Consider the following 8,066-nt stretch of genomic DNA (forward strand, 5'->3'; position numbering starts at 1 on the left):
GAGTGAGAGAGAGAGAAAGAGAGAGAGAGAGAGAGAGAGAGAGAGAGAGAGAGAAACAAGTCAAGTAATAAATGAAATATAGGCATTACTGCCAGTCCAAACTTGTTTCAAATCCCAGCCTTGCCATTTATTAGCCCTGTGATCCTAGGCAACTTAACTCCTGAGCCTCAGTGATTCCATCTGTAAAATGGGAGAGAAAACAGATATCTCACAAGTTTGTTGTGAGGATTATAAGCAATAATAGTGGGAAGAATGATAATAAGAAAACATATGTAAAAGGCTTAGCACAACTGTTGGAAAGATTTATGTATCATGTATAGAAAAAAACTTGGAAAGCAAACAGAAATAGTCACAGTAGCTAAGTAAACGACTAAATGAGGCAGATCCTGTAAAGTGCTTATCACGTAATAGTCACTCAAAGAAATGTTAACTATCATTTTCTATTACTATTTCTTGGTGATGAGCTCATGAATGATGGTTATTTTTTTCTTTATACTCTTTGGTCTTTTTTCTCATATTTTCTAAAGTGAAAGCATGATAATGTTTGAAACAACAAATATTTTTGCAGGGCACCTACCAGGTCCTGGGCACTGTGTTGGTTGCTTGGCATAAATTCAGAACAGATGAGGTTTTTGTGGAAAATCCAGGCTGAGATGACAGAATGGTATCTTAACTGTTGCTGTTCTCCCTCCTGCACTTTGCGTTGCACTATTTGTAGACTGGATGCAATGCCCGGGATAAGCAACATAGCCCTCATGGGCTCAGCATGTTCTTTTAGGCTTTTGGATGACTCCTCACTATCACAAACCTTCTTTCTGCTTCCCCGCCCCTCCAACTTTTTTCACTACTTTCCCATCATAAAGTACTAGGAAGGGACATTAAAAATCATCTAGCATTGCCTATCGACTTTCCAGATGGAGCACCAACCTGCAGCTTCTCTCCTCTCCCACCGTCTTTTCCATTTCTTCTGTTCTCTTTTCCCTTCTTCCCCTGACACTCCACTCCTACTTTTCTTCTCTTTGTACACAATCTTGATGAGCCTGTGGTGGTAAGAGAAGTTTCTGGTTGTGCTTTTCCTCTTGCTGGCTTGCTGTGTGCTCTGTGCCCACAGGCTGCAGGGCATCTTGCATGGAGGTGTTTACTACCTCTCCATCAATGCTCTTGCTCTTTTAGAGGCAGAATGGGGTGGCATTAAAATACTCTAGACCAAATTTTAAGAGTCTCCAAGTTCAAGTCCCCAAATATCAATAATACCAGCTGCAATACAGTCTGTGCTTACTCTGTGCTGGGCTCTGTACTGAGCCCTTTTGATATGTTTTCTTGTTGATGCTGAGACACCCAGAAAGGTGTTTGAAGAAAGGCAGCTTCACAAAGTAGTTTATTCTAAAGAATGGATGGATGAATGCTAGCCAGACCAATCACCTGAATCCAGTGGTTTTAAAAATTGTTCAGGGGACTTCCCTGGTGGCACAGTGGTTAAGAATCCGCCTACCAATGCAGGGGACACGGGTTCGAGCCCTGGTCGGGGAAGATCCCACATGCCGCGGAGCAGCTAAGCCCGTGCGCCACAACTACTGAGCCCGCATACCACAACTACTGAAGCCTGTGTGCCTAGAGCCTGTGCTCCGCAACAAGAGAAGCCACAGTAATGAGAAGCCCGCGCACTGCAAGGAAGAGTAGCCCCTGCTCGCCGTAACTAAAGTAGCCCCTGCTCGCCGTAACTAAAGAAAGCCCGCGTGCAGCAACCCAACACAGCCAAAAATAAATAATAAATAAATTAATTAATTTAAAAAAATTGTTCAGGTGCTGGGAGTTCCTGGTCACCTAGTGGTTAGGATTCCAAGCTTTCACTGTCATGGCCCGGGTTCAATCCCTGGTGGGGGAACTGAGATCCTGCAAACTGCGTGGCATGGCCAAAAAAAAAAAAAAGTTAAAAAAAAATTGTTCAGATGCTAAAGCACCTTTAGTCATAGTGCTCTTTGTGGAACATTATAAAAATTTTATACATACTGCCCCCAAAGAACAAATTAATGCAACTATGCTATATGTTCAACTCCATTTAAAAAAAAAAGACTGGTTGAAACATGGTTTTCTTTGAGCTTTCTCTCTAATTTTAAGCTGTTATTTATTTGTTTAGTCATTTTTGAGCATTCATCAGATAGTAAACAAATACTATACTTATTGGGGGCCTTTTATGGGTCAGATTCTCAGTAGACAAATGGTAGTAAGTTCCAAAAGTCTGAGGAAAAAAAAAATCTTTATGTGAGAAAAAATTAAGAGTGACAAAAATTTAGAACCCTTCTGGGAATGTTTACATCTTGAAAGAGGTTTCACTTCTTTTTACCCAAAAAGGATAGCTCTAATTGTGGAATTTAAGCCGTGTGACATTTCAAGATAGGAGATCTCTTTGGAGGCAAGGATACCCTTCCAAAGCCATGCAACTGAGGCAGCACTTACCTTGTCCTGGAGAGGCCTTTCCAGTGCATGGGCCTCAGTGCCAAAACATTCTCCAAGGTTCTTCCTAAGATAAGTTGGGACTAGGGGTCCTTGGGAGGCCCCTTGATGGGACTTGACCTTTGTACAACTCTGAAGAAATAAGAAGAGAATAACAACTGAAAGAACATGACCCAAGCGGCTCTGGCCCCATCTGGGAGGTGGAGCAGGTGTTTCCAGGTGTGTCCAGGTTGCCATGTGGACAAGCATGTCAGTTTGCACCCACCCTGCTGTTTTCAGAGAAACCCTCTCCTCTTCCTGGTGTCATTTGCTCTGGGTTTTAGTTTCCTCAGCCATGTCTCTGAGCGAGCCTGGGCCTCAGGGAAGCCGTCTGTCCCTACTCTGTCTCTCAGTATCTAGAAACACATCTGTAGGTGGGGAAGGAAAGACAATGGAAGATCACTGACTTCGGAGTGCTGAACCAAAGGTCTGCTGCTTCCTAACTAGATGGCTATGGCAAGTGCCTTAACCTCCCCGGGCCTCAGTTTTCTAATCTGAAAGTGAGGATCATGATAGAATCTTCATTACAGGGTTATGTGAGAACTAAATAAATAATGCACGAAGGTGCTTTAACACAGTGGTGAATGCTCAGTTAATAGTAACTTGTAACTTGGGGACTTCCCTGGTGGCGCAGTGGTTAAGAATCCGCCTGCCAATGCAGGGGACACAGGTTTGAGCCCTGGTCTGGGAAGATCGCACATGCTGCGGAGCAACTAAGCCCGTGTGCCACAACTACTGAGCCTGCACTCTAGAGACGGTGAGCCACAACTACTGAGCCCACGTGCCACAACTACTGAAGCCCACGCGCCTAGAGCCTGTGCTCCACAGCAAGAGAAGCCACCGCAGTGAGAAGCCCGCGCACCACAACGAAGAGTAGCCCCCTCTGGCCGCAACTAGAGAAAGCCCGCACGCAGCAACAAAGACCCAATGCAGCCAAAAATAAATAAATAAACTTATATATAAAAAAATAGTAACTTGGATAGTTATTAATGTCCTAAAAATTCAAGATATGGGATCATCCAATCCTTAGGGAGACTCATGGATCCGGCATGCATCTGTCTCCTATCACCCTCTCCCTGGCGGTCCAGAGTCTACTTTGCATATTTCTTAAGAAGACAAGTGGCTTTCTCTATGGGGTAAAGTCCCCCACTGCTGGAGGGAATTCAGGGGGGTGGAATGGAGCGGGCGTTGGATTCTGATCTCTGTGGATGACTCACCTGCTTTTGCTTGAAACCTGCCTTTGCAAAATGGGGACAATAAAACATTTTCCCCTTCACTGCCCCACCCTTCTCTCCCAATTTATGAGGCTGGCGGGAGCACTGATTAGCCTGTAAACTGTTGTGGTTTCCCTTGGAGAAAAATATCTAACAGAAGCGATGAGGATGGTTGCAGTTTACAGAAATGAAGATTTGTTTTCAGAGCAACACTTCCTGATACCTGGAACTGAAGACTTTGCTCTATACAGACTCAGGCAGGTGTAGGTGGCAATAGCATGGAGCTCAATCTTGAAGAACCAATAGTCTTAGGATTGATGTTTGTGTCTGAATCCATGTGGTGGGATAAGTGATTCTCAGACCCTTGGCAACAGGGAAGTTTTGTTTAAAACTTCGTGGTTAGGAGCACAGACTCTGGAGTTGGACCCTCAGGTTTGAATTACAGCTCAACTCTTTCTAGCTGTGTGGCTTTGGGCTGATTTACTTAATCTCTCCATGCCTCAGTTTCTTCATCTGTAAAACAAGAATAATGATAGTACCTAACTCATAGGATTGTTGTGAAAATTGAATGAGTTAAAAAATTTAAAGCTTTTAGAACAGAGTTCCTGACAGAGTAGGGGGCTTGATAAGTGTTAGTTTCTACCTACCTATCTATCTATCTATCTATCTATCTATCTATCTATCTATCTATCTATCTATCTATTATCTGTTTATCAATATCATTATCATCTGGACTGAACAGTGCAATGTAGAAGAAAGAATCTAGGATTTGAAACAGATATATTTTTTATTCCAGTCCTGCTTGTACTACTCAGAAGTTCTGTGATCTCTGGATACAGCTGTTCTTAAGTTTTTGTATTCAGTAATGGCTGGAAGCTGGAGATACTTAAGTGAGCTGTATAAAATACAAAAACATCTTAAAAGTATCAAATAGCTAACAAGCTAGTGAGGGGTACTGCTTGAGATCTGGGAAAAGACAGGATCCCAGAGAGGTGAGCATTACACTCAGGGCCACTGGTATTGTTCCATACATTTGCTGATATCAAGCAGGCAGCTCTCTCAGACACAGTGGAACTAAAGTAGAATATTGAATCCCATCAAGGGTAAGAATCCTGGTAAACCATTTCCACTTTTAGCTGAGACTCAAAAGGGCTATACCCTAGGAGAAGGGGTGAGATGGAAATAAACAAGCTGTATCTCAGACTGTAACCAGTCTTTGAGTCATTAGGGTGGTCCAGAAAAACGTCAGTCTTTTGAATTTGGTTGGTTAAATCATCTTGGGCAGTTAGTGCCCTCAGGTGTTTGATAGAAGCTAAAGAAAATCCTCTTTTGAGAGAATATAACATCATCCTGGCCACAAATTGTTTTACAAATATGTTTTAAACTACAATATTCTACAGTTAATTAAAGATAACTAGGCACACTAAAAGACAAGTCACCACGAACAAGAGTTGAGAGAAACAAGAGACAATGAAACAGATCGATAGGGACTAGTGTTGTTAGAATGATCAGAAAACAACAATAAAACGAATACACTCACTATGTTCAAAGAGATACACATAAAGCTGGAAAATTCAGTCAGGAAACACGAAGTGATAAAAAGTGACATAGCAGATTTCAAAAAGAACCAAATAGAAATTCTAGAACTGAAAAATATAAGAACCAAAACTAAGAATGCAATGGATGGTTTTAACATCAGATTAGACACAGCTAAAGAAAGAATTAACAGCATGAACTGTAAGACAGGTAAAAAGAGTATCTCCAGAAAAAAGCATGGGGAGTCAAAAAGGCATGAACTACAGAAGAGAAGTAAATGACACAGAATGTCTAATTTAGGATTAATTGAACTTGGCTTTTCCAGAAAAATATTTTTCCCAGAAGAAAAAACAGAACAGAGCACAGGTTATATTTGAAGAAAATGACAGAAAAATTTCCAGAGATGAGGATACATCTTTACAAAGACACAAGAAGCCCAAACATTCCCAAGCAGGGTAAACAGAAAGAAATTCACATGGGAACACCTAATGGTAAAACTGCCCCAGTGATTCCCTATTCCTGGAACATTCTTCCACAATGCCCATTCTAGCTAAATCCTATCCACAAGTCACATCTTATTTTACATCTAATGTAAATTAAAATACTCTATGTCCCTCCTTCTCGCTCCACTTCTTGTTAGGTGGTCCATCTTCTTTGCTCCCACAGCATCCTGGGCTTACTCAGACTTTTTTACTTATCATACCTGAAATTGCCTCTTTATCTGGCTGCCTCTTACACCAGATTGTGAGGTCTATGAGAGCGAGAATGTGTGTGTAGTACTCATTGTTGACCCCAGCACCCCAGCACAGAGCCTGGTACACAGAAAAGCACTAAAAAAATGTGTGTCCGAGAATGATAGTCATCTAAACTCTTTGAGCCTCGGTTATCTTATCTGGAAAATGGGTACAATAATACCAATATCATGCATTCTGTATATGGTTGTAAGAATTAAGTTTAGATAAAATGTGTACCAGACCTCTATTGATACAATAATGCTACATATTTGAACACCTTAAGACTCTGTTTTCATATTTGTCCAGTGAGGAAAATAATTCCAGTTGGGTTGTTTTTAGTATAGGCTGAGACAGGCTATCCATCATGTCACAGTTGACAGTGAGCCAACAGGAGTTAAATGAGCTAAAGGGAGGCCAGGCCCATTTGCTGAATTCCTACCACGTGCCATTTGCTGTGCTAGGAGCATTATATTCATTATCTTATTTTAAGGTGGATGAAAACATGAGACATATAGTTCTCTTCTTCTCTCTTAGATGCCTGAGAACTAAAAACCTTGCAGGGATCTCATCACAGAAGTGTCCTGGTGGAGGAGGAAGAGGAAGAGAGAAAAGATGTTTTAGATTTGGGGAGAAGCTCTTTTTTTTTTTTAATTAAAAAAAATTGTTTTTAAAAATTTTTTTGGCCGTACCTTGCGGCATGTGGGATCTTAGTTCCCTGACCAGGAATCAAACCCAAGTCCCCTGCATTGGAAGCATGGGAGTTTTAACCACTGGACCGCCAGGGAAGTCCCAAGAAGCTCTTGATCTTCAAGTTCCACTGCAAAGTCTGATCTCAAGGAAGAGAGAGATTACTTTGTTGAGCGAGATTCTCTCCTCCTGTATCCCCAGGCAACTAAAAAATTTTTGACAGCACAAGTCAGCAAGGTCCCAGGGTCCCAATATTCCTCATCCTATAGTCACTAAACTTTTCAGAAATAAATATTATAGTAAAAACCATCTCCTTCTGGAAAGGTGAGGGGGGCAGGGGGTCAAAAATCTCATGAGGCTGATTTCAAAGGATTCAAAGCCCTGTATTTAGTTATGTTCATCCAGCAAGCACTTTGAGTAGGCACTGAATGACACACTCATTCAATATTTGTAATACTTTAAGGTTGTATTAGTTAGTGTTATAATACTGGATGCTCTAACAAATATAGCCTAAAATTTCAGAGGTTTAACACAATCAAAGTTTGCTTTTCCCCTCACTTAACAGTCCAAAGAGGGTGTTCCTGGTCAATGGGTGGTTTTCCTCTTTATGGTGACTCAGGGACCCAGGCCTGGAAATGACACACATCACTTGTATTCACATCTCAGTGGCAAAAATTTGTCTTTGGCTGCATCTGGGTGCAAAAGGGGCTGGAAAATGGAAACCATGGTTGGGCAGTTGAAGTTGTTGATAAAACAACTTCAACTTCACACTATGGAAGAGGAAGCATAGGTTTTTGGTGGACAGCTAGTTATCTCTTTTGTAAAAGTATCATCATCATCATCCCCATTTTTGGATGGGGAAACTGAGGCTCCAGTACTTACATAACTTACCCAAGGTCCAAAGCTGATAAGTGGTAGAGGCTGGATTTGAACCCAGGTAGTCTGTTTTCAAATCCCATGTGCTTGCCATTGTATCCTGCTAGTTCACAGTGATGAATAAGATGTAGTCTCCACTGTCAAGAAAAAGACAAAGTCAGACACACCCTTGAAATTTTATTTTCAAGAATATAGCTCTTGGGACTTCCCTGGCGGTCCAGTGGTTAAGACTCTGCACTTCCACTGCAGGGAGTGCGGGTTTGGTCCCTGGTTGGGGAACTAAGATCCCACATGTTGTGCGGTGTGGCCAAAAAAAAAGAAAAAAAGCTCTTGAAATAAGCTAAATAAGCGCTTGAAAACAAGTGCTCTCACAGTCGTTCAGAGCTCAAATGCCACCTTCTCAGAGAGGACTTCCCTGCTCCCCTTTTCTTCCAACCACCACCATCTGCTCCTCCAGATGCTCTATTTCATGTAACCTTGTGTATTCTCTCTGTAGCACTGTCACTATCTGAAATCAGACACATAT

This window comes from Eschrichtius robustus, chromosome 3 (genome assembly GCF_028021215.1).
Source record: "Eschrichtius robustus isolate mEscRob2 chromosome 3, mEscRob2.pri, whole genome shotgun sequence".
Classification (NCBI taxonomy): Eukaryota; Metazoa; Chordata; class Mammalia; order Artiodactyla; family Eschrichtiidae; genus Eschrichtius; species Eschrichtius robustus.